Source organism: Ambystoma mexicanum, chromosome 3q (assembly GCF_040938575.1).
Source record: "Ambystoma mexicanum isolate Mex_15411 chromosome 3q, UKY_AmexF1_1, whole genome shotgun sequence".
NCBI classification, from domain to species: Eukaryota; Metazoa; Chordata; class Amphibia; order Caudata; family Ambystomatidae; genus Ambystoma; species Ambystoma mexicanum.
The window spans coordinates 711,123,302-711,147,504 of NC_090926.1; the positions used below are offsets into that span (position 1 = coordinate 711,123,302).

General features: G+C 49.2%; 1 protein-coding gene across 5 annotated transcripts in view; it reads left to right on the top strand.

Annotated features, from left to right (window-relative positions):
* Positions 1–24,203, top strand: part of LOC138582897 (uncharacterized) — a 328,003-nt gene that overhangs the window by 172,450 nt on the left and 131,350 nt on the right. The gene's annotated exons all lie outside the window — the stretch shown is intronic.

The window sequence follows — 24,203 nt, forward strand, 5'->3', positions numbered from 1 at the left end:
AATCTAGAAAAGGCTTACTACAACTAGGATTCAAGTCAATAATGCCGGGACAATGTTAATGGGTCAGAGTCTTTGCAGAGGATCACACAGCTCAGTGTAGTTCGCGGTTAAGTCTTTGCCAAGAGTTCAAAACGAAGTTGGTCAGAAGAAAAGTTATTCAAAGAAGTAGAGAAGGACAAGCCTTCGGAGAGGCAAAAGATTTAAAACACTTTCACTGCGGTCGGACGGAACGAATGACCAGATTTGCACAGTACCTTAAAAGAAGAAGAATGCTGTAGCTGAGGCAGTAGTTCCTGGCAGTTCCTGCAGGCTCACAGTTCCTGAAGCGACTGTCGTAGTGACAAGAAGGAGGACACTGGAGGGTCCTGCACTGCCCAGGGACGAAGCCAGCAGTGGATCAAAATGTCAAATAAACCCAAACAGGTTCCTCTCCACCTGGCTATCCGGTTAACTGCAGCAATGCACAGCAAATTCGACCAGGATGAGCACCGGTGTCTGGCGTTTGGCAAACTGGTTGTTCCCACCAGGCTCAAGGGAAGAAGATTCCTCTCGGATCTCCCCTGTCGTCGCAGTTTCAGGTGATTCAGATCTGCAGCAGGGCTTCACCGGGATGTCCAGTAGTTGCTGCAGTCACCTTCTTTCAGCTTCTGGTTGGCTCTCTCGATCCAGTAGCGACTCTGCCTTCCAAGTCCCAGAGACTAGCTTTTAAGCAGTTTTTCCCCATTCACACAGCCTGGCTGTCAATCACACAGCAGGTTGGCTGTCCTGGTAGGACAGCCACCTAGCCAATCAAAATAGAGTGCATCTTCGGTCTCCATGGAGACACTCTGCAGGGGGCATCAAACCCCTCCCTCACATCCTGTCCACCCAGACACTCAGGCACCTAGGGGGAAAGACCTTTACAAAAAGAAATGGCGAATGAACCTGATGGAACCAAATAAAAATAAAGGGGGTCCAGCAGGTTAGAGTTTGAGGCTACAACCGTAGCCTCTAATGTTACCGAGGATATTTTCATAACTCACGGTAGAATAAAAATGGTAGATACCACTGCCACCAGCCAAATCTTAGAGAAAGGGGAACAAAATAATGTTCCATGAGAATCAGACACAAAGGGATAAATATTAACCTTTCCAGTACTCTATTGGAAGACAGGTGGTACTGGGTCTGTAAATATAAAAAGACTAGTAAAGTCAATGGCAACTTTACATGTTCTGGGAGACAGTAGTCAGTCCCAGAAAATGGAGTTTAAAGTGGGAAGTCTAAAAAGACAACCCTGTGTCACTAAAGGTGCTGTGTGACACACGGTAAAACGATGATGCCTATGGAGTGGGTGAGACTCCATAGCCCAAGAGCAAAGAAATGTACAACACACAGCAAAACACATGTAAGAGTGGGGAAAAAGGCTAGCAATCCAGCAAAGCTGCTGAGGGATTCAACAGGTAAGGGAAATTAGCAATTCTGGAGAGTTCTCCCTAACACCTGTCAATCCTGCTCATCCAGTGAGGACGGTGCCTTACATCTGTTTGGTTCCCCAAGACTCCAGTTAGACTCTACCCACCCTAGTCAATTGCAGCCATTTCCCCTCATGGTTTCTCAGGCAAACGCCTGTGCCACACTAGGAGCAACTGGGTCACCGCCACCTTCCCAGACTCTATCTCCCGGTAGGTGCCTATCCCTGCAACCTACTGATAGGCCTACCCCCACCCTCCCTTGGGGATACAAATAATCCAGACCCAGCAATCTACTATCCAATTTTGAACCATTAGCCCTCAGACCCCTGATCAAATTAGAAGTCACCATATGTCAGGCTAAAACAGGATTAGAAAATGAAACAACAATGCAGTCACCCTTGATTGTTTTCCTAGTGGGTCCCACTTAGGGGCCCAACCACCCCACTCTTCTGGCCATTAAGACTGATTTGAGGTAAATACTTGGATCCATCAAGTTGGAATTTATCCAGTGTGTGGCCTTGTTCATCAAAGATAAGGTGATCCCTACAGTTCCCCCTGGTAGGCCCTGCACACCCATTATCACGCCTACCCGGGGGGCCACCATCGGAGGGATGCTTAGTACTATATTTGCCCCACTGACACAGCTATTTTCCGTGGCCCTTGGGCAGGGTAGGGGGGACAGGATCCGGTTCCCTCCGTGGTCATCCTTGATCTGTTGCAATCCATTTGTGTGCAAGCCGATGAAGAGGGTGGTTGGATGCCACTTGCAGCTGCAAGCCTAGTATCCCCAATTGGCATCTGTGATATGCTGGACCCACTCCCAACATAATTTTGATTAATGGCAACCACATTTAATGTCAGATCTCTAATGGAATCATCCATTATGGCCAGAGTATTCATGACCCCATTTTTAAACATTTGAAGCAGGGCCTGGGTAGCCTCAGTTTTGGCTAACCACTGTGCATCCAATGTGGGACCCCCTGTCAGAGGACCCCCATTCGGGGTTAAGAGCTGGAATAGCGGTTTCAATTTGCTATCTAATATGGTCTCCAACTAAGTCTTGTCATCATCCTTTGTGGATGAGGCCATTGAGTCATCCCCCAAGGGTGATGTTAACCCTTTTTCTCATAATGTCTCCCCCGAGTCCCTTAAGCTATCTGGTATGACTATATTGTTGCCACCAGTACCCACTAGTGTAATATCCTGGCTTGGTAACAGTGTCCCAGGACCCTCCCCATAGCATTCTTTTGAAAACCAATAGTCAAAGGGATAGTAGAGGGGGCACCAAGGGGGATGCCAGATGCTAAAGGCTCCTCTCCCAGGCCCCCTCCCTCAGTTACATCAATAGCCCCAATTGAAGAGGCAGCTTCCCAAATTGCCTTTTCCGTGACGTGGATCTTATCCGCCAGGGCCCCTGCCATTGTTTTTTCGTATGTGTCTAAAGAGATTTGAGTCACGGGTCGTCTGTACTTAGGGGTCCTAAACACAGATTTAATAATTACCTTGGGGGCTCTTATTTGCTTAGGCTTTTTGGCACTGGAAGCCATGGGGGCCTGCTCTCGTAGTTTCTTTTTTACCATCCCTAATCCTAAATATCAGTTTATCCCTCCAAGGCACCCGGGAATACGTTTCGCTGATGCCACCAAATGGGATCGTCATCATTGCCCCTTCCATGGCATACTTCCATAGTTTTTTCTGTACTAACTTACCTTCCTCAAGCTTCCTACATTCTTCCTTCTTTAGATTTTCCTCCTGCAACAATCGGCAATGATGTGCAATTGTCAACTGTATTTCTGGCCAGGTTTTGCCTCCATACCCACTTATTTCTTGAACTGCCTCTGAACTTTGTCTGGCAGCCCTTGACATGATATATGATAGAATACAGGTAAAGAATTTCCCCAAGGCTCGTGCCTTTCCAAGCTCCACTGCTCTTGGAAATGTTTAATGTAAATAAGCAAATCCTCCCCTTCCTGCATCTTGCGTGCCATTATAGAGACTATATCCGATGTATAAAGATATTGTACTCAAAGCGCTTTCCAAACTGCCACTCTACAATTATTAAACGGCGCTCCATCATGAGCTGTGTTCTGAGTTTTGACACTCACATATCCTGATCTCGACCAAATGTCATCAGCTCTCTCCCCAAGGATAGCGGCTAGAAGACCCTTAATGTCTCCTATGGCTAATGTATTTCCTCCTGTTGTTTTCTCTAATTCATATATCCATTTTCCGGCACCTGACGTCAGACTCTGGAGTTTACACTTGAAATTATCTTTATCCATTTGTCAGTCAGTCAGCCAAAAAGTTTATTTTGGATTCCAAAAATCCATAAAACACATAAAGCAAACATAATACATACAATGAATAAAACCCATCCTTTAAGAGCATCCACAAAAACCACAAGAAACACATCCATTTGAGGCCATGATATATACTTTGGTCTGGCCCCTCCCTTTTCTAACAACAGGAACTGCAAGATCCTAAAATCGCATTCATCCCCCATTGTCTGCCTGTCCATAGCAGGGACAATGGTTACAAACCGTCTTCTCCCCAGTAATGACCTTAGCCTGCTTACATAAGGTGGCGAGTCCCCCTCCACTAAGGGATTGCCCTTTGAATCAATCTGGCTGCGCCAGCGGCTCTGGCGTTCATGATTTGGGTGTGTCCTGATCCGACCATCTAACGTCCCTGTCTGTCAGAGAATATCCCTGAGGATCACATACATTAACTCCCTCTTCATCACAGAATGTTTCTCTGTCCTCATCTGGCATATCCTGCCCCCAACTAGTGTGGCTGCTTTCTTTCTCGTCCCTGTTCAACGTTAGCTTGTCCAAAGACAAAGCACTATGCTCGAGGCTAAACGAGCCTTATTCCTTGTCTCATTATTGAATTTCCTCGACATTTTTTCACTTACCTTTTGATTCTGTTTTTTTCAAATTTGATTTTATTGAGTTTTAAACAGAAAAAAAATAGGTTTCTTTTGTGTGTACACTCCGTGCAAGTATGTATCATGGGTTGCAAAATTGCTTTTGATAATGATCCCCCTTGTGGCCATGGCATGAACATTTTATCTGCCGTTCCATTAACTCATTCTGCACTGTGCTGCTTAAGCTTGGGTGCGTGTTTTGGCAACTTTTTGCACAAGTGTATAAGCAATGTAATATCCTACATCATGACCAGGCACAATCGACTGTCAAATACTTCCAGTTTTTTACACTTTATAAATACTTTTCAGAAAAATAACACAATATGAGTGTGCACCAATCGTCGCAGCTCCAAGCCTCTATTTCATGTTTTTACTTCAATTCTTCTATTCAAAAAACATCATCAGTCAACTAAATAATGAAACAATTAAATTTCAAATCTCTGCACTTCCTTTCTCATTTCTTCAATTTTCACTATTTCTTTTTGCCACGTAACACATTTATACAATATACAAACAGACAGACAGACTGACAGACTGGCTGGCCCACATATATCTTCGTTGACGCACCTTGTGACTAATCTCGCCCTTAAAGATAACTCTGATTGAGTATGTTTTGTCTTTTTTAACAATCCTTGATCGTTCGTAGCCTATTTGTGCACTTGGACTCTAAAATGGAAACCTTCTAAACATCCTTGACGTAGGATTGTGGGCTTATGCAGATCGCTCTTCGTCTATATTATCTTAATAACTTGACGGTCTTTCATCTCAAGTTAATCACTTAATTGCTTGATGCTCTTCGTCTCAAGTCAATTACCCCAACCAACTATCTGTTGCTTATTTCCCATTATGACTTTCCTCACTCAATGCCCATTTGCATTTTGCTACCTCACTCAGTCTACTCACTATTTGCGTTTTCGACTTCCGACCCTCGGGATCATCTCCTCCTCAATCAGCTGCTTCAACCTTTGGTCCACTCAGCTTCCTGTAGAAGTTGGGAAGGGATTCTGCTTGAAAACGAGGACCCGTCCACCTGTACTTGCAAGATTTATAAACTAACGGCCATTGTCTACTGGGAGCTTCACGTTCCTCCAGCTAAATGGCGCAGGACATCTGATATTTCCGTGACCCCAAAGTTTACTAGGTTGATGGATTTTTAACCATCCTCTGATACCACGTGAACTGGGGTTACCGACCCATCCCTTTAAGACAAGGTAGCAATACTTTGAGATGGATCACGATGCAGAATATGCTCAACATCAGTAATCAAACCGACTCAGGAAGTTGGCAAAAGAGTCTGTTAAAACAGGGAGTTACAACTAACATCAACGAATACGCTCGATCTTCTCACTCAACACATTTCATGAAAAACTTTGTTTATATACTAGAAACTAGTCATCAATGACATCAATCTATGTGGCAAACTACAAAAACCTACTTGGGAAAGTGAGAGGCTTAATGAGAACATCAAGGTATACTTTCCATACTGGTCTAGGAAAGTGATTGGGTCTCTAATATCAGGTGGGACAACTAAGCTCTCCCTAGTGCATGTCACTACGAATGTCACGAAATACACAACGTCCCATTGATAATACAATCTATATGGCTCTCTATTACATGGCCCTCTATAATTGGTTGGCACCCCTGTTACCCCCTGTAATGTTCCACATGCGCAAGCAGCACGCAAGCTGGCATTCAGGTGCTGGTGGGATGGTCTTGACCATAGCATTCCACAAATTAGCCCGTCATCTATCATCACTTTTGCAATCTGCCAGTCAATTAGTCCTTTGAACACTGGCCTTGGAAATGTTCTCTGTGCAAGAGGATAAAAGGGAGTATGAGCATTCTCTGTCTTTTGAGCCAACGTAGCTCGTCCCAATATCTATTTTCATTCATCCACGTGACTGGACACCATGTCTCAGAGCCTTTCTGTATTGAAAATACTATTTAATGATGAACCTCCGATGTCTTTAATGTTCTTGCACCTTATCTCTGATGGTGGTGTTGTACTTTTCTCATGTCTGGCAACTACTGTATGATCATCCAGGTTCAAGGCGGCCTTGACTTCTTGATGTTGAGCCAGCCAATCCTTTCTTAGATCCACCTTCCATCATTAAACCTTTTCCTGACTGCAACACACTGAAAATCCCTTTTCTATTCGCTGGGTCCAAGCTCTGCTAAAGTGCATTGTGGAATCATCCATAGTCCATGCACTCATATGCATGCACATTTGGTGCATGGCACAATCTATTCACTATCTAACTAGCATCAACAATACTTCATCTACTTGCGTTTACTGCATCTGTACATGTGTAAAATAGCTTAATATCTTCATTGTTTCTGTAGCATGAACATCTTCATCTCGAGCCTGAAATGTTGCTCATCTTTGACACCTTCTCCTTAGTGCCTATATGATATCTATGTACTGCTGCTTCTGTACTTCTTCTGGATGGGTCAGTGCTTTCTCGCATGAAATCACCAGTCTTCTATTTTGCATCGTTTTCCCTCTTCCTCTGGGATTTCATGCAAATGGCAGTCATTTTGTCTTGTGTGCTTGTATGGCTTTCTGAATGGGTATCTCAATTCCAAGATTCTTTTTGGTATTGGCATTATCACTGGTACTGTTCCTGTTTCATACTCTGATTTCCAACATATAGGCAGCATGGGGGAGGAGATTTGAGTAGGGGTACTTGGCTCCAACTCTACACTAATTTTAGGGAAAGGCAAGTTTATGTGTGCCATTCCCTGGCTAGACTGGCCTTTTGGTGCAGTCAGTCTAGCCATTATTTACTGTGGCATGACATTTCTTACTCTGCATCTTTGATAAAGCAAGCATGAAAAGTAGAATTACCTCGCTAGACTGATGTTTTGGTGTATCGGCCTGTCTATGCTTCACTGTAGCATGACCTTTTATTAACTGAGCATCTATGATGAATCAAGCAAGATAAGTGTTCTTATGGGTCTAGACTGGTTTACATTGGAACCAGTTTGGACAGGTTTTCCTATCGTGACATTTCACTTTTAATAAGCCAACGGGAGTATGTACTTACATACTAGTCCTGGCATATATTGGCAGAGCCAGTTGTGTGCCCAATGCCAGTAATGATACTATAGAACAAGTTTTAAAGTGAACATAACTATGGTCTTATATGGGAATGCTAGCATATGTTGGAGGAGCCAGCATGGAAATGTATGGGCACAGCCAGCATACAAATGTGTTTTATACTGACATATATTGCAGGTACCATCATGATAATGCATGGGGAAATGCGCTGGACACTTTTGGTGACTTGCATCTATTGTACTTTTTTCATGATTTACCCTATGCCCTACAAAACCGATTATTGGCCTTTTAGTTGGCCTTTTACACAATTTTTCCCAGAAAGTGTGCATTGTTATGCACCATTTTAACCCATTATTCAAAACATTTAGTCTGAGGAGGGAGAAGAATTCCCCCGGATCCCCAAACCCATTTGTGTTAGTTCGGGCTCCCTCGCTATGCTCAGACGCAATCACATACTTGTGGCAAATATGTACACCCTTCAAAAAAATAACTCACGCAGCGGCATAATCATCATGGACATTCACGGACCGGCCCGGGGTGTGGCGTGCCCTGTGCTTTGTTAAGGAGCTTGGGGGGGCCACCACAGCATGGCTCGCTGGGGTGCTGGCAGATTTTGTGCGACGCCATTGGGCACCACTGGGTCTGACAAACGGCTAGTGTGCAGTGCGCGCCTTCAAATCTGCCATTCAGTCCCCGGGTGAGAAGCAACTCATGGGTGTTTTCAATTTTAAATAACTGTGTGGTGCTATGAATTTTTGAGAGCAGCAATGATATTACATTAAATGGTGTTTTTTTTAAAGTCCTCTGGCAACCAGTATGACGCTTAGATAATGAAAACTATTGGGGGCTCTTGAAAGAAACTTTCCCACGTATTATACTGCAGCAAAGATTACATTATCAGGTGCACTCCCCTCTGCAAGAAGTGGCTCATACCGTAAAAGTGTTGGAGGTAAAAAGGTCCATCTGGGTCTCCAAAGGACTCAGAGTGATCTTCGTTAAAAATGCTCATTAGACTTGGAACATATACCATTAAAAGTGTCCCTCTTGATAAAACGCCCCATTCTGGAAATTTTTTAGCACTGACCCTGTAGGATGCTCACACTACTAGGGCACTAGGGGGCCGACAGCGCACTGCATTATCCTTTCAACTTCACGGTTTAATTCTGCAGGAAGCACAAGAAATGATATTTCATTTCGATAATTGGGCACTGTGAGGGAAGTTCACACGCAGTTTCTGTTTAAACATAGCTGGTAAGTTTTTTTGTAAATAACCTGCATATGACATTTAACAGAAGCTATAAATGAAGACTAAATACCTACTATCAAACAATATGTTCTTTAGTATTTGTCTTCTAAGGAGTCATTGTGGCTATATAATGTTATGCATGATGCAGGAATTGTACTGCACCTGAAATATTAAGCTGGTTTTTGTGTGTCAGGCATGCCTGGACATGGAAAAAGGTATGTTTTCAGTATTCAGTTATTTGTCTTAATTGTTGCCTCTTTGGAAAAAGGTCAAGATTGGGAAGCAAAACCTGTCGGTGCATGGAATTGTGGCTTTGAGATGTGAACGTGTTGAAATGTGTTGATCCCAGCATTAATGACACAAAAATGAACACTCATTTAGAAGAACTTCCCCCAGAGTATAGTCCCTGCCACATCTAGTCCCCACTCACTCGTTTGGCTTCTTCTGTCCATTTTGTCAGTGTTTTTTGTCAGTTCACATTTCTAAACAATTAGATATTTTACACAACTAATGATGGTGACAGCAAGAGTCCCTGCTACAGTTGTGAGTGGCCCGAGAGATCACAGAACATAAAGTAGAAGAAAAGGGTGGACACATTTTTGAGGATGAAAGGACACCTTTAAAACCATGGAGGCCCCCATGATTGCATGTATGTTTCATAGAAGCTGCACACAGTGCGATTCCTGTTGGTGTTTTTTGGAAGGATGCTCTGCTGATGTGTGTGTTGCACTGTGTATATTAGAGGGATTGTCAGTGCCTGTAAAATACAGGGGCTCTTTCGTTTTTGGAAATTGATGTATAAAATCTTGAAATTCATGTAGTCTTATGTTCCACCTTCTTTTAAGCTGGCTTTGGAAGTAATGGCATACTGGTCCGAGCTTAGGTAGGCCTGAGTGAAGCGAGGGGCCTGGCAGGGTCTTAGTGCTATTACCACAGAAGTGAGCCCCCAAATGTGGGGCTTAACGCTTTTATCTCTCGACTATGTTCCTTTTGATCAATGGACTCGTGCGGTGCAACACCCATTCATTAAATTGGAAATCACTCTGTACAAAAATGACATCATGGGTAAGTAAGAGTGCGCCATTGCAGTAGCAGCGGCAGATGGGGTTAGGTTCCAGTAGCAAGAAGGGCACCATCGCAGAGGCTGCGGTAGATGGAGTTAGGTTCCAGCAGCAAAAAGGTACACCAGGCCAGCAGGGAAGTGGACTGAGAAGGGGGCTAAGGTGCAGGCAGGTATGTGTAAGGAGGTGGAAACTGTTGACAGGATATCGGAGCCTGGCATGCCTTGTAGTAGGAATCCGCTGTTCTAGAATGTAGGATTATTCCAGGGGATTCAGCATGCTGCTCCAGGACAGTGATTGACTGGCAGCCCCGTGCAATGTGCTTTTACAGACTATAAGTTGCTAATGCCGTTTTTTCAGGAGTATCCAATTCACTCGACCATTGGTAAATAATGTGGATTAAAGAAGGATCATCATTCATGCCCAAGGAAAACAAACAAATAAAGCAGACTCCATGTTGGTTTATTTTGGGCTATGAAAGAGTAGCACATTCAATAACCAATATATTGCTTGAATTTAAAAAACTACATTTCAAAATAATTCAAGGTAAAGTTAACATTTCATTACAGATATACACTAGAATTGGAGCACGAATTACACCGGGAGATATAAACCATCAATTACAAAACATTTTCACTCACAATGATGGTTATAAAATATTTAAAACAATTTGAGGATCAACACAAAGACAAGACAAATGGGACTTCCAACATTTTCTATTTAAGATTATCTGCTGCTGAAACTCTTAGGACTTACCTTTTGGCATAACAAGCCGTGTAGTAAATAAAATTGTACTGATAAGGAACTAAAACATTTTACATGGGAACAAAAGTGCAATATGATACGACAAGATCCAGTAACATGGAACTACAATTAATCCACATTGGACATTACAATCATACACTAAAGAAGATTAACCTATTGCTTTGTCAATGCTTGTAAACAAAGTTTGTCGTTGTTATTTGTTTATTTGCCCACCCATTCACTGCCCATGGCCGTGCCAATCCTGGGGAGCTGCCAGATTTTGTGCCCCTGCAGTGGCATAATTATCATGGACATTCACGGACTGGCCAAGGGTTTGGCGTGCCCTGTGCTTTGTTAAGGATCTTGGGGGGGGGCGGGGGGGCCCTCGCAGCATGGCTCCCTGGGGAGCTGTCAATTATTTTGCTACCCCATTGGGCACCACTGGGTCTTACAAAGGGGTAGTGTGCAGTGCGTGCCTTCAAGTCTGCAATAGCAATTCCCACACAGTCCCTGTACCTTCCCACGCAAAACACATCCTCATGGGAACTAGTTTATCTTGCTTTAATTAAGCCTCACCGTTCAACTTTGTAATCAAACGTCCTGCTAGTGTTTTTTTGGAAACCAATTTTCAAAGAGTTCATGACTTAATTGAAGTTGTAAAAGTAATACTCCTTCACTGAAGTCCTGATAAAAACATGCATTGACATAGCCAACTCTTTTGGCACGTGTATATGTATTAGGCATTTGCTAGGTCTGTTATTAGATGACCATGTACTCCCACCATTTTTCATCTGCTTCTATGGATAGCCAGTTAATTACTACGGCAACGCCAGGCAATTGCCTTTTGCATGCCTACACAAGATCAAACTGTTGCTATTGGCAATACTTGTTAGTTTTAATCCTGAAACATAGTCAGTGTGTTTGGGAAAGACATTACACTTAATTTTGTTAAAAAGGAACAATATTGTTCAATACATTTCTTTAACTTACGTTTTGTTCTGTATAAAGAGTCTCTCCATTTTATGTTTTAGGATTTATGTCACTAAATGACACTGCTTGCATTTATAATGGGAAAATTCACAACTATCACCGAGATGATCCACCTATGTTTCACTAACAACATTTTCCTGTTTGATAAAGATTAATATATACAACACCAAGGGGCAGCCATGGACACTAGATTTGCACCATTGTATGTGAACCTGACAATGGGCTGGTGGGAGAAGTTCATAGTTTGGCATCCCGACAATAACAAATACACAGATAAAATTGCGCTTTAGCTACGCTATGTAGATGATCTGTTGATCATATGGCAGGGAACAGCTGATGAATTGCTGGCCTTTGTGAACATTCTAAATGTAAACATGTTGAATTTAAAGTTCACAGAAAGTCATAGCCAGAACTCGATTGTCTTTCTGGATGACTGTGTAAAACCACCCAACATCATTAAAATGGAGCATAACTTATGGTGAGTTCATACGAATTCGGAGGAACTGCACAAGAAGAGAAACCTTTGATAGTGAATGTGCCAAAATGGTGCAAAGATTTCTTACCCGAGGATACCTCGAAAGGGTGTTTACCAAAGCGCGTGAGTGAGACAGAGATTCACTATTGGTTTCCAATATAAATCCAAACACAGCCAATGACGACAAAGCTATACGTCTGACTCTCACATATCGAGAAGAGTCCACAAATATGCATCAAATAATGAATAGACATTGGCATGTTTAAAGACTCAACAAATATTTAGGGGATTCCATTGGTGAGAAAATCAATATAACTTTTCGGAAAATCCCTGTCCGTGAAGGATGATTTGGTGTCCAGTTACATCAGTCCGAGGGCCTACATCAATGCTGAAGCCTGGCTGTGCAAAGGCATTCCCGTTTTTCATAGATGTATGAGATGCAAAGCCTGTCAGTATGCCACCAACTTATCGAATTATCATCATGCTATTCTGTCCAAAAACATTAAGATTCAGAGGCCGATTCATGGAATAATTAGCGCGGCGCAAGTGGGCAAAAACGTGCGAATCGCAGTGGAATAGCGAAAATCGCAGTGCAATAGCGAAAATCGCACGAAAAGCAGCGCACGTCGATTCATGGAAGGCTGTGCGCGAGAAAACCAGCGGATGTGCGATAAAAAAGTGCGCGGCGCACGTTGGCGCACGTAGGCGCACAGGCCATCTAACAGCGTGCGCCAGGTCACAGCGAAAATCGCACAGGCCACAGCGAAATTCGCACATAGCGCGGCGCACGCAATAAAAGTAGGCGGAACACGGGCGTAACACTCGGAATGGGGAACAACTTGCCAAAACGTGGGCGTCACGGGGGAAGTACAGGGCACAAGTGCGCGGAACACCCACACGCTCGCCTACAACACGTATTCATGGAATAGAATAGGGGAAAAAAGCGCACGCTCAAACCAGCGCACAGGCACAAACACGACCGCCACAAGAAAGGAGGCGGTAGCGTCTCTGCGGCTGTAAGAAATGTGCGCCAAAAGGTGCGCCAACAAATAGCACCTATATACTGCCATGATGAATGTCCCATACTGTGGCCCTCCAGGAAAAATGACGTGCAAAGGGGTACCCACAAACACGGACACCCGCTGACAAAAAATACGTGTGCATGTATACCGGGGTGCGCGGGAAGTGTCACACGCGATTTGCAGGGTACGTGCATCACAGGGGTTCGCGTGAAGTTATTCACGCGATCGGGCCTGGGGGAGCGGGCTACGTGTATTACAGGGGTTCGCGTGAAGTTCCTCACGCGATCGGGCCTGGGGGAGCGGGCTACGTGTATTACAGGGGTTCGCGTGAAGTTCCTCACGCGATCGGGCCTGGGGGAGCGGGCTACGTGTATTACAGGGATTCGCGTGAAGTTCCTCACGCGATTGGGCCTGGGGGAGCGGGCTACGTGTATTACAGGGGTTCGCGTGAAGTTCCTCACGCGATCGGGCCTGGGGGAGCGGGCTACGTGTATTTCAGGGGTTCGCGTGAAGTTCCACACGCGATCGGGCCTGGGGGAGCGGGCTACGTGTATTACAGGGGTTCGCGTGAAGTTCCTCACGCGATCGGGCCTGGGGGAGCGTGCTACGTGTATTTCAGGGGTTCGCATGAAGTTTCACACGCGAATAGCCTGGGCGCGTGAATTTGAGGGGTGCGCGGGAAGTTCCACACGCGATCGGGCCTGGGGGAGCGGGCTACGTGTATTACAGAGGTTCGCGTGAAGTTCCTCACGCGATCGGGCCTGGGGGAGCGTGCTACGTGTATTTCAGGGGTTCGCGTGAAGTTTCACACGCGAATAGCCTGGGCGCGTGAATTTGAGGGGTGCGCGGGAAGTTCCTCACGCGATCGGGCCTGGGGGAGCGGGCTACGTGTATTACAGGGGTTCGCGGGAAGTTCCACACGCGAATAGCCTGGGCGCGTGTATTTCAGGGGTTCGCGGGAAGTTCCACACGCGAATAGCCTAGGCGCGTGTATTTCAGGGGTGCGCGGGAAGTTCCACACGCGAATAGCCTGGGCGCGTGTATTTCAGGGGTGCGCGGGAAGTTCCACACGCGAATAGCCTGGGCGCGTGTATTTCAGGGGTTCGCGGGAAGTACCACACGCGAATAGCCTGGGCGCGTGAATTTGAGGGGTGCGCGGGAAGTTCCTCACGCGATCGGGCCTGGGGGAGCGGGCTACGTGTGTTACAAGGGTTCGCGGGAAGTTCCACACGCGAATAGCCTGGGCGCGTGTATTTCAGGGGTTCGCGGGAAGTTCCACACGCGAATAGCCTGGGCGCGTGTATTTCAGGGGTGCGCAGGAAGTTCCACACGCGAATAGCCTGGGCGCGTGTATTTCAGGGGTGCGCGGGAAGTTCCACACGCGAATAGCCTGGGCGCGTGTATTTCAGGGGTTCGCGGGAAGTTCCACACGCGAATAGCCTGGGCGCGTGAATTTGAGGGGTGCGCGGGAAGTTCCACACGTGAATAGCCTGGGCGCGTGTATTTCAGGGGTTCGCGGGAAGTTTTACACGCGAATAGCCTGGGCGCGTGTATTTCAGGGGTGCGCGGGAAGTTTTACACGCGAATAGCCTGGGCGCGTGTATTTCAGGGGTGCGCGGGAAGTTCCACACGCGAATAGCCTGGGCGCGTGTATTTCAGGGGTTCGCGGGAAGTTCCACATGCGAATAGCCTGGGCGCGTGAATTTGAGGGGTGCGCGGGAAGTTCCACACGCGAATAGCCTGGGCGCGTGTATTTCAGGGGTTCGCGGGAAGTTTTACACGCGAATAGCCTGGGCGCGTGTATTTCAGGGGTGCGCGGGAAGTTTTACACGCGAATAGCCTGGGCGCGTGTATTTCAGGGGTGCGCGGGAAGTTTTACACGCGATTTCTGCACGGTACGTGTATTTCAGGGGTGCCGGGGAGTCCCACATGTGATTTGACAGTGTGGGTCCTCCCAGGTGTACCCTGTACACCCTCCACGGCCCCTGCAGGCAGCCCACACCACAGGGGACTACCCTGCATCCCTGGTCATGTCCCGCAGGCAGCCCACCCAACATGGGCATGCCCCCCAGCAAAGGCACATGTCTCCTTGAACTAATGAACACCAACACATGTCCCCTTGCACCCCCACCCCCCAGCACTGTGGGGCACATGCCAGCAGTCCCCCACCCATGTCCAACTCATGTCCCCCACCACCCAGCACTGTGGGGCACCTGCCAGTAGGCCCCCACCCATGTCCAACTCATGTCTCCCACCACCCCCACCCCCCAGCCACCAGGGTCACCCTCCACCAGGGCCCCACTCATGTCTCCCACCACCCCCACCCCCCAGCACTGTGGGGCACCTGCCAGCAGGACCCCACCCATGTCCAACTCATGTCTCCCACCACCCCCACCCCCCAGCACTGTGGGGCACCTGCCAGTAGGCCCCCACCCATGTCCAACTCATGTCTCCCACCACCCCCACCCCCCAGCCACCAGGGTCACCCTCCACCAGGGCCCCACTCATGTCTCCCACCACCCCCACCCCCCAGCACTGTGGGGCACCTGCCAGCAGGCCCCCACCCATGTCCAACTCATGTCTCCCACCACCCCCACCCCCCAGCACTGTGGGGCACCTGCCAGTAGGCCCCCACCCATGTCCAACTCATGTCTCCCACCACCCCCACCCCCCAGCACTGTGGGGCACCTGCCAGTAGGCCCCCACCCATGTCCAACTCATGTCTCCCACCACCCCCACCCCCCAGCCACCAGGGTCACCCTCCACCAGGGCCCCACTCATGTCTCCCACCACCCCCACCCCCCAGCACTGTGGGGCACCTGCCAGCAGGCCCCCACCCATGTCCAACTCATGTCCCCCACCACCCCCACCCCCCAGCACTGTGGGGCACCTGCCAGTAGGCCCCCACCCATGTCCAACTCATGTCTCCCACCACCCCCACCCCCCAGCCACCAGGGTCACCCTCCACCAGGGCCCCACTCATGTCTCCCACCACCCCCACACCCCAGCAGTGCAGGGTCACCCTCCACCAGGCCCCCACTCATGTCTCCCATCACCCCCACACCCCAGCAGTGCAGGGTCACCCTCCACCAGGCCCCCACTCATGTCTCCCACCACCCCCACCCCCCAGCCACCGGGGGCACCCTCCACCAGGCCCCCACTCATGTCACCCACCACCCCCACCCCCCAGCCACCAGGGGCAGCCTCCACCAGGCCCCCACTCATGTCTCCCACCACCCCACCCCCCAGCAGTGCAGGCTCAACCTCCACCAGGCCCCCACTCATGTCCCCCTGCACCCCCACCCCCCTGCCACCATGTGCAGCCCCCACCAGGTCCTCACAATCCCCAATCATGTGCGTAATGGTCAGCCTCCACAGCCAAAAAGCCCTACCAAGTAACCCATTCACCCACATGGAAATGGAAATTACATGTTACACCCCCAATGTACATGAAGCAAATGAACCCATGTCCGTCACACACATATTTTCAAATTGAATGGGAAAACACACAACATGACATGCATGAAACCAATGAGATGAAACCACACAGTGAACAATGGAAAAAAAAATGTATTGAAAAAAATACAAATGCCAAAGAAAGAAAACTAACTACAATGTAAATGTGAAAAAATAAGCTGCATGTCCGCATAAAAACACAAAACTAGAAAATCAAATCAAAAAAATTATGTCCAAAGTGAAATGTAAAAACTCTCCATGCAACAAAGAACTATGTACAAAAATAACAAGGGTCCATCATCACAACTGAACTAAGGAAACCTCCTAAAAAACCTACCTAAATATCAACTATATACAAAAAGTGGAGCAGTGTCCGTCGACTCCAAATAATAATAAGAACGAAAGGAAACCTAAAACTAAAGAACTATATACAAAGGCGGCGGGCAAGTCCAGCGGCTCACTCTGTGGTGTTCCGGGCCAGGGCATCATCGAACTCCTGTTCGATGTCCCGGAGGCGGTCCAGTTCCATGGCCCAGAGGGTCCACAGGGATGACGCCATGTCCTCCTCCAACCCCCTGCGGATTGCCTCGAGGCACTCGGCCCGCCTCAGGGCCCTCCGCATGGAGTTCTCCACCCTGACCATTGTGAGCCGCGCCTCTTCCGCCCCCCGCCGCTCCGCACCTATGGCGTGGCCCAACCGCTGCCACACGGAAGACACTCTCTGTCCTGGGTCCTCCTGCCCTCCGGCCGATGCCTGCCCCTCCGATGTCGAAGGCCCCGAGCCTTCATGGCTCCCACCATCTTGCTGCTGCTGCTGCACTGCCTCTGCCCGTGCACTGCCTCCTGCTGCCTGCACATCCTCCGCCGGCTGGGGTGCACCTGTTGATGTGGCCACCCCTGCTGGACGTCCGACTCCCGACTGTGGCAGGGATGCCTCCTCCACCAGCCTGGCCGCACTGTCAGAGGCAGCTCCACAGGGCACCCAGGTGACTGATGGGTGGGAAGATGGCACAGAGGACGACTGGCGCGTAGGGGGTCCAGTTGAGGAGGGGGTCGGAGCAAGCCCCATCAGACAGCGGAATCCGGCCTGGGTGACCTGTCCCAGCAGGCTGACGTGGTCAACGAGCCATTCGAGATGACGTGCAGTCTCTCCATGAAAAGACTGCAGGTCACCTCGCATGGCCCGTTGACGCAACGCCACACCAGCCAGGACAGGCTCAACCCGGACCTGGATGGCCACGTCCGCAGGCAGAGGAAGGCCAGTTGACGTCAGCTCATCCCCTGCCTGAAAACGGGTCTGGACGTAGGCATCCCTGCTGGTGCAAGATGATGCAGGGACAGGATCGGGGACAGGATTGCACACAGGCACCTCCGCGGCCGCCTGTGCTGCCTCCTGTCCCTGGTCCTGCACTGCACCACTAGCACCAGTGGGATCCCCACCTCCAGACCCTGTCTCTGGTGCTTGCGCGGCCCCCTCCTCCACCAAACCCCCCACCAACCTGGATGACTCCGTGCCATCTTCCCCTGTTGGGCCCTGTGGGGTCCCAGCTGCCCCTTCTGCTGCCGAGGAGTCCAACTGCAACCTCCGCCTCTTGGACCTCCCCCCGGCAGCTGCGGCCTGGGACGCGGCACCGGACTCCTCACTCCCCGACGAGATGACAACACGGGAGGGGAGCCGGGCCTTGCGTCTCCGGCTGGCGGTCGGATCCCCGCCGCTGTGCTCCACAGCACCTTCTCCGCCCTCTTCATCAGTTGACGCTGCAGACAGGGAGAAACAAAACACAAGCATCAGGGCACTGTACAATGGACACATACACGCACGACAGTTGCACATGAGTGGCATTGGCAAACCTCAGACATGTCATCACAATCCCCAACACACATGTCATTGCAACTGGCACACATGAGCCATACCACAGCCATATCGCAACTGCCACCACCATCCCTACACATACAACAGCATCAGCAGCCAAAGGGGAGCCATACATCACATGCAACACAGGAAGTGCACCACACATGTACACACACCACCACACTTGCATGCATGTCTACACCTCTGCCAAGTGTCGCACTGTTCAGACGGGCATCCATGTCACATCTGCCAATCAGGCTTCCACATACCGCTGTCACATGCATCCATGTAGCATCACTGTTGCACCTTTGACAAATACACACACATGCACATGTACACAGTGCTCATACATGCAGCCGAAAACAACATACATGCCTGACATCACGGACATGTCTACTTACATACACATTCATCCAAACATGTGTGCACGCACAACTGCATTTGCCATGCAAGCCCACACACACAAGCACCATCCATGTCTCACACATTACAGCCCTCGCATGTGTCAGCCCCACGGCCCTGTACACCCCCACCCATACTCCACCCCATACAAACAGATGTGCAACCGGCACAATGGGGAATGATCACCACACGCCCTGCTCACAACCAGGATGCATGTACACTCACTGCTCGACTCCAGATGGCTCTGCTTCTCTAGGACCTGGACGTGGAGCGCTGGGGATATGCGTTCCAGGACCCCCATCTGTTCTTCCGACAAGTGGCCCCGGCGCCCCTTCGCATCCGCTGCCTTCAAGAGGCGCCGGGCCTTGTTCAGGGTCCTGGACCTGAAGTCCTCCCAGCGCTTCCTGACATGTTGTAAGTCCCGGACTGCCACCCCCTCCGCGTTGATGGCAGTCACGATATCAGTCCAGATCCGAGTCCGTCCTTCCTTGTCGGCGCGGGAACTTCCAAAGAGGGCATCATACTGCCCCAGGACTTGCTCCACCAGGACACCAACTTCGGTGGCACTGAAGCTGGTGCCCCTCTGCCTCTCTGGCCGGGGGTTGTCAGTGGTCACAGATGGTGTTAGCCCCGACATGACAACCCCAGAGGCAGGAGTGGGTGGGCAACTGGGTCCTGGGGCTGGGCTGTGGAGCGATGGAATTCCAGTCGGGAGTCTTCTGTTCCAGCAGGGGTGGTCACAGCAACAGCACCCCTGGCTGATGTGCAGGCAGCAAATGGCAGTGCACGTGGGCAGCAGGCAGTCAGGCAGCAGCAGATAGCAGGTGGGAGCGTGCTCGGGGCTCTGGGGGGCAGTAATTCGGCCTTCTGGGCAGGAGCGTGGTCTCCCGTGTGCTCACGCGTGGCCAGCTTGGTACGGAGTGAATTGGCACGTGAAAATCCTGCACGTCAGCGTGAAAACCGAGGAAAGGCCCTTAGCGCGTAAGCGCGTCAGCACGCATACGCGATTCCATTGGACCAAAGGCCCTCAGCGCGTAGGCGCGTCTGTGACGTGACCCGCACGGGTGTTTCCCACACAGCACGTGATGACAGAGCACACGTGGAAAGACTGCACGTCAGAGTCTCATCGCGTGTAATTTGACAAAAGTGCGTGTACACGCGATTGGCCTATGTACGTGTATATGAGGTGTGCGCGGACACTTACACACGCAAGTACGTCAGCGCACCTGTATCCCGGTGTACGGCCATTTCCACCAATCACACGCAATGAGGCCTGGTGGAGGGTGCCCCTGCACTGCTGGGGGGTGGGGGTGGTGGGAGACATGAGTGGGGGCCTGGTGGAGGGTGACCCTGGTGGCTGGGGGGTGGGGGTGGTGGGAGACATGAGTGGGGGCCTGGTGGAGGGTGACCCTGGTGGCTGGGGGGTGGGGGTGGTGGGTGACATGAGTGGGGGCCTGGTGGAGGGTGACCCTGGTGGCTGGGGGGTGGGGGTGGTGGGTGACATGAGTGGGGGCCTGGTGGAGGCTGCCCCTGCACTGCTGGGGGGTGGGGGTGGTGGGAGACATGAGTGGGGGCCTGGTGGAGGGTGACCCTGGTGGCTGGGGGGTGGGGGTGGTGGGTGACATGAGTGGGGGCCTGGTGGAGGGTGTCCCTGGTGGCTGGGGGGTGGGGGTGGTGGGTGACATGAGTGGGGGCCTGGTGGAGGCTGCCCCTGCACTGCTGGGGGGTGGGGGTGGTGGGAGACATGAGTGGGGGCCTGGTGGAGGGTGACCCTGGTGGCTGGGTGGTGGGGGTGGTGGGTGACATGAGTGGGGGCCTGGTGGAGGGTGACCCTGGTGGCTGGGGGGTGGGGGTGGTGGGAGACATGAGTGGGGGCCTGGTGGAGGGTGCCCCTGGTGGCGGGGGGGTGGGGGTGATAGGGGACATGAGTGGGGGCCTGGTGGAGGCTGCCCCTGCACTGCTGGGGGGTGGGGGTGGTGGGAGACATGAGTGGGGGCCTGGTGGAGGGTGACCCTGGTGGCTGGGGGGTGGGGGTGGTGGGAGACATGAGTGGGGGCCTGGTGGAGGGTGACCCTGGTGGCTGGGGGGTGGGGGTGGTGGGTGACATGAGTGGGGGCCTGGTGGAGGCTGCCCCTGCACTGCTGGGGGGTGGGGGTGCAGGGGGACATGAGCAGGTGTGCAGGGTAGTCCCCTGTTTTGTGGGCTGCCTGCAGGGGCTGTGGAGGGTGTACAGGGAACACCTGTGAGGACCCACCCAGCCTAATTGCGTGTGATAATTCCCGCACACCCCTGTAATACACGTACCTGGCCAAATCGCATGTGAGAATTCCCGCGCACCCCTGTAATACACGTACCCAGCCGAATCGCGTGTAGAACTTCCCGTGTACCCCTGTAATACACGTACCCAGCCAAATCGCGTGTGATCATTCCCACATACCCCTGTAATACACGTACCCTGGCCAATCGCGTGTAGAACTTCCCACGCACCCCTGTAATACACGTACCAAGCCAAATCGCGTGTGATAATTCCCACGCACCCCTGTAATACACGTACCTGGCCAAATCGCATGTGAGAATTCCCGCGCACCCCTGTAATACACGTTCCCAGCCGAATCGCGTGTAGAACTTCCCGTGTACCCCTGTAATACACGTACCCAGCCAAATCGCGTGTGATAATTCCCACATACCCCTGTAATACACGTACCCTGGCCAATCGCGTGTACAACTTCCCACGCACCCCTGTAATACACGTACCAAGCCAAATCGCGTGTGATAATTCCCACGCACCCCTGTAATACACGTACCTGGCCAAATCGCATTTGAGAATTCCCGCGCACCCCTGTAATACACGTACCCAGCCGAATCGCGTGTAGAACTTCCCGTGTACCCCTGTAATACACCTACCCAGCCAAATCGCGTGTGATAATTCCCGCGCACCCCTGGAATACACGTACCCAGCCAAATCGCGTGTGATAATTCCCGCGCACCCCTGTAATATACGTACCCAGCCAAATCGCGTGTGATAATTCCCGCGTACCCCTGTGATACACGTGCCCTGGCTAATCGCGTGTAAAACTTCACGCGTACCCCTGATTTGCACGTTACCCGCTTCGCGTTCCTTGTTTGGCAGCCCTGTGGACTGGTCCAGGGTTAGCGCTGCCCTTTGCGATGATTTAGCGATTTTGATGGCTTTTCCTTGCGCGAGGGCGTTCTTGGGGGCGTTACTGACGCTGCTGCAGGGTCGCTGCGATACTCTGCGCCACGGCTGGTTTGGGAGCCTGAAATCCATGAATACGCTGTGCGCGGAAATCGGTTTTAGCGCACGTGCCTGGCGCAGTCAATCGCACGCGGACACTCTGCGCCAGCCGCTTGCGACACTTTTCTGCGAAATTCTATGAATTACCCTGTAAGTCTTCGATAACCTGTAAAACTGAGTACGTGGTGTATGTTCATTCGTGCCGTTGTAAAAAATGGTATGCGGGCAGCACCATTGGCAAACTGAAATTGAGGATTCTTCAGCATATTCAAGCCATAAAGAATATAGATCCCCACATGCCCGATGGCTCTACATTTAAAAAATACACATGAAGGGAAGCTGGAGGGTTTCTCGTTCTTTGGTATACATACAGTGCAAGAATCACCAAGGGGAGGGAATTGTGACCTACAGCTACGACAGCTTGATATTAAGTGCATACTTGACTTAGAGACCGAAAAAACATACACCTTTTTGTGTTCATGAGGTATCAAATAGATATCCACTTCTGTATCAGTGATTGGAAGGTCCCATGCAATGTTATGTTTCTTCCCTCTTTTGCACTCTTTCTGCTTTCCAGTTGGTTCTTCTTGCTTTCCAGTTTTTGCTGCAAACTTTCCTTTTTTACTTAATAGGTGTAGCAGTTATATGATTATCTTTATTTATTTTCTGGCCCATTTCAGGTTTCTTTCCCCCTTTTAATAAATTCTTGAGAAGCTCTCATCCACCTGTATTCATTCTTGTTGTGGATTTGAGAGCCATTCTTCTCTATTATAATGGTTTTAACACCTCATTCATATGACTCAGTGTACGTATGTTTGTGGTATGAGGGAAGCTAGGACATTTGTATTTTGACTCTTATGGTTTCATGTTAAATTTAAGACAGCACTATGATTTTTGAACTGTAACACAGAAAACTGTAACATCTTATGGTTTTTCACGCTTTGGAGAACTCACTTCCTTTGAGCATACCATTGTTGGTACTCATCATTATTACAGTCCTCCATTAGATGCTCTCTGTTATTGTACCTTGTGGAACTCCAGGTCAAGCTTGGATATACCTAGCATGTTTGATTTGGTTGGTGAAGCATTACCTACACTGTATCATAGTATTTTTTAGGAGATTTTAATCTTGCGACATTAACTAATGAGATCACTGTTATGAGGCTTACGTGATGGCAATTTTGCACATTATCCTCTTGTATTATGCACTTTAACGTTGAAATGTATGCAGGCATTGCACTGCATTATGCACTCTACAGTTGTATCAAACTAGATTTGCACTACGCACCTTATCCTGAGACCAATATGCTGCTTTTAATATTATTCTTTACCCAGTTGCACTATGCACTTTGGAATTCAAAACTAGGATTAAGCATTATGCACTTTATGCAGATACCAATATGCTGTTTATGTAAGATAATTCTGTACCCTACTGCATGATGCACTTTGGAATTAAAACATAGGACTAAGCATTATGCACGTTATTGTTAAAACAGATGTCTGCATTGAATGGTCTTATATTGTACATGGTAAGAGCATTGCAAAGTGATATATTTATTTAAAAAACAGTTTTGCACCTCACACTTTACTCTGAAACCGTTATGCTACTTATGTTTGCAATTTTGCACTCCATTGCATTTTGCATTTTGAAATGTCAAAATAGGATCTAGCATTATGCACTTTATAACTAAAACAGATGTTCACATTGAATGGCTTATCTATTTCTTAGCATAATTATTAGTTTAAACATTGGTGTCTTATCCAGACTCTATAGGGTTGTGTCCGCTGCTTAGAATTTGATACATAATGCAGAATCACTACATTGACCAATCCATATGTGATATGTAATTACCACATCAACATTGCATTTTTCCATAGGAGCATGCTATTTGCATTAAAAAATGTCATCCTTTTCCGCAATCAATATGTTGCCCGTGAAATACCATCTTGCATTGAATTGCATTTTGCACTTTAGATCTGAAAAATGTGACCACCTGTCAGGAACTCTGCAAACTAATTTCTGTTACTGATTACTCTATAAAATACATGTGCACTAACCCTTGTTTGCAATACAGTTTTCCGAACGGCACAAGTCAATGTTGTGTTGACATTTTCTACTTGTTGGTCACACAGTGCACCATGTTGCATCCTGTGTAAAACATGTGCCATTTTTGATAAACTACAGAACCGTGATACTATATAGAAATTCCATTCACAAACCGACATGTGTTCACATTCAGCGCTGGACCACCAATGCATTT